This window comes from Silene latifolia, chromosome Y (genome assembly GCF_048544455.1).
Source record: "Silene latifolia isolate original U9 population chromosome Y, ASM4854445v1, whole genome shotgun sequence".
Lineage (NCBI taxonomy): Eukaryota > Viridiplantae > Streptophyta > Magnoliopsida > Caryophyllales > Caryophyllaceae > Silene > Silene latifolia.
The window spans coordinates 237,763,880-237,773,659 of record NC_133538.1 but is presented as its reverse complement, the minus strand read 5'-3'; positions in this window follow the sequence as shown (position 1 = coordinate 237,773,659).

The window sequence follows — 9,780 nt, the reverse complement described above, 5'->3', positions numbered from 1 at the left end:
AGGTGGACTGCTACCACGGATGCCCCTAATCAAACCCTAAACCCTTTCCCTTGATTCTCATTCGAAAGCGGCAGGACAAAAAGACACCCTAGAGGGGCCGAGTGAACCCTTTTTGGTGTAGGGTATCCTAAACGGGACGGGAAAGGGTTTAGGGTTTGATTAGGCGGACAGCTACCGCGGATCCCCCTAATCAAACCCTAAACCCTTTTCCCTTGCTTCTCGATCGAAGGCGGCGAGACAAAAAGACACGCTAGAAGGGCCGAGTGAACCCTTTTTGGGGGGACGGGTATCCTAAAACGGGACGGGAAAGGGTTTAGGGTTTGATTAGGCGAACCGCTACCGCGGATCCCCCTAATCAAACCCTAAACCCTTTCCCTTGCTTCTCATTCGAAGGCGGCAAGAACAAAAGACACCCTAGAGGGGCCGAGTGAACCCTTTTTGGGGGGACCGGGTATCCTAAACGGGACGGGAAAGGGTTTAGGGTTTGATTAGGAGGACGCACCGCGGATCCCCCTAATCAAATCCTAAACCCTTTCCCTTGCTTCTCATTTGAAGGCGGTCAGACAAAAAGACACCCTAGAGGGGCCGAGTGAACCCTTTTTTGGGGGGTCGGGTATCCTAAAACGGGACGGGAATGGGTTAAGGGTTTGATTAGATGGACCGCTACCGCGGATGCCCTAATCAAACCCTAAACCCTTTCCCGTGATTCTCATTCGAAGGCGGCAAGACAAAAAGACACCCTAGAGGGGCCGAGTGAACCCTTTTTTGGGGGGCCGGGTATCCTAAAACGGGACGGGAAAGGGTTTAGGGTTTGATTAGGCGGACCGCTACCGCGGATCCCCCTAATCAAACCCTAAACCCTTTCCCTTGCTTCTCAGTCGAAGGCGGCGAGACAAAAAGACACCCTAGAAGGGCCGAGTGAACCCTTTTTGGGGGGGCCGGGTATCCTAAAACGGGACGGGAAAGGGTTTAGGGTTTGATTAGGCGGACCGCTACCGCGGATCCCCTAATCAAACCCTAAACCCTTTCCTTGCTTCTCATTCGAAGGCGGCAAGACAAAAAGACACCCTAGAGGGGCCGAGTGAACCCTTTTTGGGGGCACCGGGTATCCTAAAACGGGACGGGAAAAGGTTTAGGGTTTGATTAGGTGGACCGCTACCGTGGATCCCCCTAATCAAACCCTAAAGCCTTTCCGTTTCTTTTCATTCCAAGGCGGCAAGACAAAAAGACACCCTAGAGGGGCCGAGTGAACCCTTTTTGGTGGGACCGGGTATCCTAAAACGGGACGGGAAAGGGTTTAGGGTTTGATTAGGATCCCCCTAATCAAACCCTAAACCCTTTCCCTTGCTTCTCATTTGAAGGCGGCAAAACAAAAATACATACTAGAGGGGCTGAGTGAACCCTTTTTTGGGGGGCCGGGTATCCTAAAACGGGACGGGAAAGGGTTTTGGGTTTGATTAGGCAGATCCGCGGTAGGGAAAGGGTTTAGGGTTTTATTAGGCGGACCACTACTGCGGATTCCCCTAATCAAACCCTAAACCCTTTCCCTTGCTTCTCATTCGAAGGCGGCAAGACAAAAATACACCCTATAGAGGCCGAGTGAACCCTTTTTTGGAGGGCCGGATATCCTAAAACGGGACGGTAAAGGGTTTAGGGTTTGATTAGGCAGACCGCTACCGCGGATCCCCCTAATCAAACCCTCAACCCTTTCCCTTGCTTTTCATTTGAAGGCGGCAAGACAAAAAGACACCCTAGAGGGGCCGAGTGAACCCTTTCTGGGGGGATCGGGTATCTTAAAACGGGATAGGAAAGGGTTTAGGGTTTGACTAGGCAGACTGCTATCGCGGATCCCCCTAATCAAACCCTAAACCCTTTCCCTTGCTTCTCATTCGAAGGCGGCAAGAACAAAAGACACCCTAGAGTGGCCGAGTGAACCCTTTTTTGGGGGGCCGTGTATCCTAAAACGGGACAGGAAAGGGTTTAGGGTTTGATTTGGCGGACCGCTACCGCGGATCCCCCTAATCAAACCCTAAACCCTTTCCCTTGCTTCTCAGTCGAAGGCGGCGAGACAAAAAGACACACTAGAAGGGCCGAGTGAACCCTTTTTGGGGGGGCCGGGTATCCTATAACGGGACGGGAAAGGGTTTAGGGTTTGATTAGGCGAACCGCTACCGCGGATCCCCCTAATCAAACCCTAAACCCTTACCCTTGCTTCTCATTCGAAGGCGGTAAGAACAAAAGACACCCTAGAGGGGCCGAGTGAACCCTTTTTTGGGGGGCCGGGTATCCTAAAACGGGACGGGAAAGGGTTTAGGGTTTGATTAGGCAGACCGCTACCGCGGATCCCCCTAATCAAACCCTAAACCCTTTCCCTTGCTTCTCATTTGAAGGCGGCAAGACAAAAAGACACCCTAGAGGGGCCGAGTGAACCCTTTTTTGGGGGGTCGGGTATCCTAAAACGGGACGGGAATGGGTTAAGGGTTTGATTAGGTGGACTGCTACCACGGATGCCCCTAATCAAACCCTAAACCCTTTCCCTTGATTCTCATTCGAAAGCGGCAGGACAAAAAGACACCCTAGAGGGGCCGAGTGAACCCTTTTTTGGTGTGCCGGGTATCCTAAAACGGGACGGGAAAGGGTTTAGGGTTTGATTAGGCGGACAGCTACCGCGGATCCCCCTAATCAAACCCTAAACCCTTTCCCTTGCTTCTCAGTCGAAGGCGGCGAGACAAAAAGACACGCTAGAAGGGCCGAGTGAACCCTTTTTGGGGGGGCCGGGTATCCTAAAACGGGACGGGAAAGGGTTTAGGGTTTGATTAGGCAAACCGCTACCGCGGATCCCCCTAATCAAACCCTAAACCCTTTCCCTTGCTTCTCATTCGAAGGCGGCAAGAACAAAAGACACCCTAGAGGGGCCGAGTGAACCCTTTTTTGGGGGGCCGGGTATCCTAAAACGGGACGGGAAAGGGTTTAGGGTTTGATTAGGAGGACCGCTACCGCGGATCCCCCTAATCAAATCCTAAACCCTTTCCCTTGCTTCTCATTTGAAGGCGGTCAGACAAAAAGACACCCTAGAGGGGCCGAGTGAACCCTTTTTTGGGGGGTCGGGTATCCTAAAACGGGATGGAAAAGGGTTTAGGGTTTGATTACGCGGACCGCTACCGCGGATCCCCCTAATCAAACCCTAAACCCTTTCCCTTGCTTCTCATTTGAAGGCGGCAAGACAAAAAGACACCCTAGAGGGGCCGAGTGAACCCTTTTTTGGGGGGCCGGGTATCCTAAAACGGGACGGGAAAGGGTTTAGGGTTTGATTAGGCGGACCGCTACCGCGGATCCCCCTAATCAAACCCTAAACCCTTTCCCTTGCTTCTCGATCGAAGGCGGCGAGACAAAAGACACCCTAGAAGGGCCGAGTGAACCCTTTTTGGGGTGGTAGGGTATCCTAAAACGGGACGGGAAAGGGTTTAGGGTTTGATTAGGCGGACCGCTACCGCGGATCCCCCTAATCAAACCCTAAACCCTTTCCCTTGCTTCTCATTCGAAGGCGGCAAGACAAAAAGACACCCTAGAGGGGCCGAGTGAACCCTTTTGGGGGCACCAGGGTATCCTAAAACGGGACGGGAAAAGGTTTAGGGTTTGATTAGGTGGACCGCTACCGTGGATCCCCCTAATCAAACCCTAAAGCCTTTCCGTTTCTTTTCATTCCAAGGCGGCAAGACAAAAAGACACCCTAGAGGGGCCGAGTGAACCCTTTTTGGGGGGACCGGGTATCCTAAACGGGACGGGAAAGGGTTTAGGGTTTGATTAGGATCCCCTAATCAAACCCTAAACCCTTTCCCTTGCTTCTCATTTGAAGGCGGCAAAACAAAAATACATACTAGAGGGGCTGAGTGAACCCTTTTTTGGGGGCCGGGTATCCTAAAACGGGACGGGAAAGGGTTTTGGGTTTGATTAGGCAGATCCGCGGTAGGGAAAGGGTTTAGGGTTTTATTAGGCGGACGCCATCTGCGGATTCCCCTAATCAAACCCTAAACCCTTTCCTCGCTTCTCATTCGAAGGCGGCAAGACAAAAATACACCCTATAGAGGCCGAGTGAACCCTTTTTTGGAGGGCCGGATATCCTAAAACGGGACGGTAAAGGGTTTAGGGTTTGATTAGGCGGACCGCTACCGCGGATCCACCTAATCAAACCCTAAACCCTACCCTTGCTTTTCATTTGAAGGCGGCAAGACAAAAAGACACCCTAGAGGGGCCGAGTGAACCCTTTCTGGGGGGATCGGGTATCTTAAAACGGGATAGGAAAGGGTTTAGGGTTTGACTAGGCAGACTGCTATCGCGGATCCCCCTAATCAAACCCTAAACCCTTTCCCTTGCTTCTCATTCGAAGGCGGCAAGAACAAAAGACACCCTAGAGTGGCCGAGTGAACCCTTTTTTGGGGGGCCGTGTATCCTAAAACGGGACAGGAAAGGGTTTAGGGTTTGATTTGGCGGACCGCTACCGCGGATCCCCCTAATCAAACCCTAAACCCTTTCCCTTGCTTCTCATTCGAAGGCGGAAAGACAAAAAGACACACTAGAGGGGCCGAGTGAACCCTTTTTTGGGGGGCCGGGTATCCTAAAACGGGATGGAAAAGGGTTTAGGGTTTGATTACGCGGACCGCTACCGCGGATCCCCCTAATCAAACCCTAAACCCTTTCCCTTGCTTCTCATTTGAAGGCGGCAAGACAAAAAGACACCCTAGAGGGGCCGAGTGAACCCTTTTTTGGGGGGCCGGGTATCCTAAAACGGGACGGTAAAGGGTTTAGGGTTTGATTAGGCGGACCGCTACCGCGGATCCACCTAATCAAACCCTAAACCCTACCCTTGCTTTTCATTTGAAGGCGGCAAGACAAAAAGACACCCTAGAGGGGCCGAGTGAACCCTTTTTTGGGGTGCCGGGTATCCTAAAACGGGACGGGAAAGGGTTTAGGGTTTGATTAGGCGGACCGCTACTGCGGATCCCCCTAATCAAACCCTAAACCCTTTCCCTTGCTTCTCAGTCGAAGGCGGCGAGACAAAAAGACACACTAGAAGGGCCGAGTGAACCCTTTTTGGGGGGGCCGGGTATCCTATAACGGGACGGGAAAGGGTTTAGGGTTTGATTAGGCGAACCGCTACCGCGGATCCCCCTAATCAAACCCTAAACCCTTTCCCTTGCTTCTCATTCGAAGGCGGTAAGAACAAAAGACACCCTAGAGGGGCCGAGTGAACCCTTTTTTGGGGGGCCGGGTATCCTAAAACGGGACGGGAAAGGGTTTAGGGTTTGATTAGGCGGACGCCACCGCGGATCCCTAATGAAACCCTAAACCCTTTCCCTTGCTTCTCATTTGAAGGCGGCAAGACAAAAAGACACCCTAGAGGGGCCGAGTGAACCCTTTTTTGGGGGGTCGGGTATCCTAAAACGGGACGGGAATGGGTTAAGGGTTTGATTAGGTGGACTGCTACCACGGATGCCCCTAATCAAACCCTAAACCCTTTCCCTTGATTCTCATTCGAAAGCGGCAGGACAAAAAGACACCCTAGAGGGGCCGAGTGAACCCTTTTTTGTTGTGTCGGGTATCCTAAAACGGGACGGGAAAGGGTTTAGGGTTTGATTAGGCGGACAGCTACCGCGGATCCCCCTAATCAAACCCTAAACCCTTTCCCTTGCTTCTCAGTCGAAGGCGGCGAGACAAAAAGACACGCTAGAAGGGCCGAGTGAACCCTTTTTGGGGGGGCCGGGTATCCTAAAACGGGACGGGAAAGGGTTTAGGGTTTGATTAGGCGAACCGCTACCGCGGATCCCCCTAATCAAACCCTAAACCCTTTCCCTTGCTTCTCATTCGAAGGCGGCAAGAACAAAAGACACCCTAGAGGGGCCGAGTGAACCCTTTTTTGGGGGACCGGGTATCCTAAAACGGGACGGGAAAGGGTTTAGGGTTTGATTAGGAGGACCGCTACCGCGGATCCCCCTAATCAAATCCTAAACCCTTTCCCTTGCTTCTCATTTGAAGGCGGTCAGACAAAAAGACACCCTAGAGGGGCCGAGTGAACCCTTTTTTGGGGGGTCGGGTATCCTAAAACGGGACGGGAATGGGTTAAGGGTTTGATTAGATGGACCGCTACCGCGGATGCCCTAATCAAACCCTAAACCCTTTCCCGTGATTCTCATTCGAAGGCGGCAAGACAAAAAGACACCCTAGAGGGGCCGAGTGAACCCTTTTTTGGGGGGCCGGGTATCCTAAAACGGGACGGGAAAGGGTTTAGGGTTTGATTAGGCGGACCGCCACCGCGGATCCCCCTAATCAAACCCTAAACCCTTTCCCTTGCTTCTCGATCGAAGGCGGCGAGACAAAAAGACACCCTAGAAGGGCCGAGTGAACCCTTTTTGGGGGGCCGGGTATCCTAAACGGGACGGGAAAGGGTTTAGGGTTTGATTAGGCGGACCGCTACCGCGGATCCCCCTAATCAAACCCTAAACCCTTTCCTTGCTTCTCATTCGAAGGCGGCAAGACAAAAAGACACACTAGAGGGGCCGAGTGAACCCTTTTTGGGGGGCCGGGTATCCTAAAACGGGACGGGAAAGGGTTTAGGGTTTGATTACGCGGACTGCTACCGCGGATCCCCCTAATCAAACCCTAAACCCTTTCCCTTGCTTCTCATTTGAAGGCGGCAAGACAAAAAGACACCCTAGAGGGGCCGAGTGAACCCTTTTTTGGGGGGCCGGGTATCCTAAAACGGGACGGTAAAGGGTTTAGGGTTTGATTAGGCGGACCGCTACCGCGGATCCACCTAATCAAACCCTAAACCCTACCCTTGCTTTTCATTTGAAGGCGGCAAGACAAAAAGACACCCTAGAGGGGCCGAGTGAACCCTTTTTTGGGGTGCCGGGTATCCTAAAACGGGACGGGAAAGGGTTTAGGGTTTGATTAGGCGGACCGCTACCGCGGATCCCCCTAATCAAACCCTAAACCCTTTCCCTCGCTTCTCGCCGAAGGCGGCGAGACAAAAAGACACACTAGAAGGGCCGAGTGAACCCTTTTTGGGGGGGCCGGGTATCCTATAACGGGACGGGAAAGGGTTTAGGGTTTGATTAGGCGAACCGCTACCGCGGATCCCCCTAATCAAACCCTAAACCCTTTCCCTTGCTTCTCATTCGAAGGCGGTAAGAACAAAAGACACCCTAGAGGGGCCGAGTGAACCCTTTTTTGGGGGGCCGGGTATCCTAAAACGGGACGGGAAAGGGTTTAGGGTTTGATTAGGCGGACCGCTACCGCGGATCCCCCTAATGAAACCCTAAACCCTTTCCCTTGCTTCTCATTTGAAGGCGGCAAGACAAAAAGACACCCTAGAGGGGCCGAGTGAACCCTTTGGGGGGGGGGGTATCCTAAAACGGGACGGGAATGGGTTAAGGGTTTGATTAGGTGGACTGCTACCACGGATGCCCCTAATCAAACCCTAAACCCTTTCCCTTGATTCTCATTCGAAAGCGGCAGGACAAAAAGACACCCTAGAGGGGCCGAGTGAACCCTTTTTGTTGTGCGGGTATCCTAAAAACGGGACGGGAAAGGGTTTAGGGTTTGATTAGGCGGACAGCTACCGCGGATCCCCTTAATCAAACCCTAAACCCTTTCCTGCTTCTCGATCGAAGGCGGCGAGACAAAAAGACACGCTAGAAGGGCCGAGTGAACCCTTTTTGGGGGGACGGGTATCCTAAAACGGGACGGGAAAGGGTTTAGGGTTTGATTAGGGGACTGCTACCGCGGATCCCCCTAATCAAACCCTAAACCCTTTCCCTTGCTTCTCATTCGAAGGCGGCAAGAACAAAAGACACCCTAGAGGGGCCGAGTGAACCCTTTTTTGGGGGACCGGGTATCCTAAAACGGGACGGGAAAGGGTTTAGGGTTTGATTAGGAGGACCGCTACCGCGGATCCCCCTAATCAAATCCTAAACCCTTTCCCTTGCTTCTCATTTGAAGGCGGTCAGACAAAAAGACACCCTAGAGGGGCCGAGTGAACCCTTTTTTGGGGGGTCGGGTATCCTAAAACGGGACGGGAATGGGTTAAGGGTTTGATTAGATGGACCGCTACCGCGGATGCCCTAATCAAACCCTAAACCCTTTCCCGTGATTCTCATTCGAAGGCGGCAAGACAAAAAGACACCCTAGAGGGGCCGAGTGAACCCTTTTTTGGGGGGCCGGGTATCCTAAAACGGGACGGGAAAGGGTTTAGGGTTTGATTAGGCGGACCGCTACCGCGGATCCCCCTAATCAAACCCTAAACCCTTTCCCTTGCTTCTCAGTCGAAGGCGGCGAGACAAAAAGACACCCTAGAAGGGCCGAGTGAACCCTTTTTGGGGGGGCCGGGTATCCTAAAACGGGACGGGAAAGGGTTTAGGGTTTGATTAGGCGGACCGCTACCGCGGATCCCCCTAATCAAACCCTAAACCCTTTCCCTTGCTTCTCATTCGAAGGCGGCAAGACAAAAAGACACCCTAGAGGGGCCGAGTGAACCCTTTTTGGGGGCACCGGGTATCCTAAAACGGGACGGGAAAAGGTTTAGGGTTTGATTAAGTGGACCGCTACCGTGGATCCCCCTAATCAAACCCTAAAGCCTTTCCGTTTCTTTTCATTCCAAGGCGGCAAGACAAAAAGACACCCTAGAGGGGCCGAGTGAACCCTTTTTGGTGGGACCGGGTATCCTAAAACGGGACGGGAAAGGGTTTAGGGTTTGATTAGGATCCCCCTAATCAAACCCTAAACCCTTTCCCTTGCTTCTCATTTGAAGGCGGCAAAACAAAAATACATACTAGAGGGGCTGAGTGAACCCTTTTTTGGGGGGCCGGGTATCCTAAAACGGGACGGGTAAGGGTTTTGGGTTTGATTAGGCAGATCCGCGGTAGGGAAAGGGTTTAGGGTTTTATTAGGCGGACCGCCATGCGGATTCCCTAATCAAACCCTAAACCCTTTCCCTCGCTTCTCATTCGAAGGCGGCAAGACAAAAATACACCCTATAGAGGCCGAGTGAACCCTTTTTTGGAGGGCCGGATATCCTAAAACGGGACGGTAAAGGGTTTAGGGTTTGATTAGGCAGACCGCTACCGCGGATCCCCCTAATCAAACCCTAAACCCTTTCCCTTGCTTTTCATTTGAAGGCGGCAAGACAAAAAGACACCCTAGAGGGGCCGAGTGAACCCTTTCTGGGGGGATCGGGTATCTTAAAACGGGATAGGAAAGGGTTTAGGGTTTGACTAGGCAGACTGCTATCGCGGATCCCCCTAATCAAACCCTAAACCCTTTCCCTTGCTTCTCATTCGAAGGCGGCAAGAACAAAAGACACCCTAGAGTGGCCGAGTGAACCCTTTTTTGGGGGGCCGTGTATCCTAAAACGGGACGGGAAAGGGTTTAGGGTTTGATTAGGCGGACCGCTACCGCGGATCCCCTAATCAAACCCTAAACCCTTTCCCTTGCTTCTCATTCGAAGGCGGAAAGACAAAAAGACACACTAGAAGGGCCGAGTGAACCCTTTTTTGGGGGGCCGGGTATCCTAAAACGGGATGGAAAAGGGTTTAGGGTTTGATTACGCGGACCGCTACCGCGGATCCCCCTAATCAAACCCTAAATCCTTTCCCTTGCTTCTCATTTGAAGGCGGCAAGACAAAAAGACACCCTAGAGGGGCCGAGTGATCCCTTTTTTGGGGGGCCGGGTATCCTAAAACGGGACGGTAAAGGGTTTAGGGTTTGATTAGGCGGACCGCTACC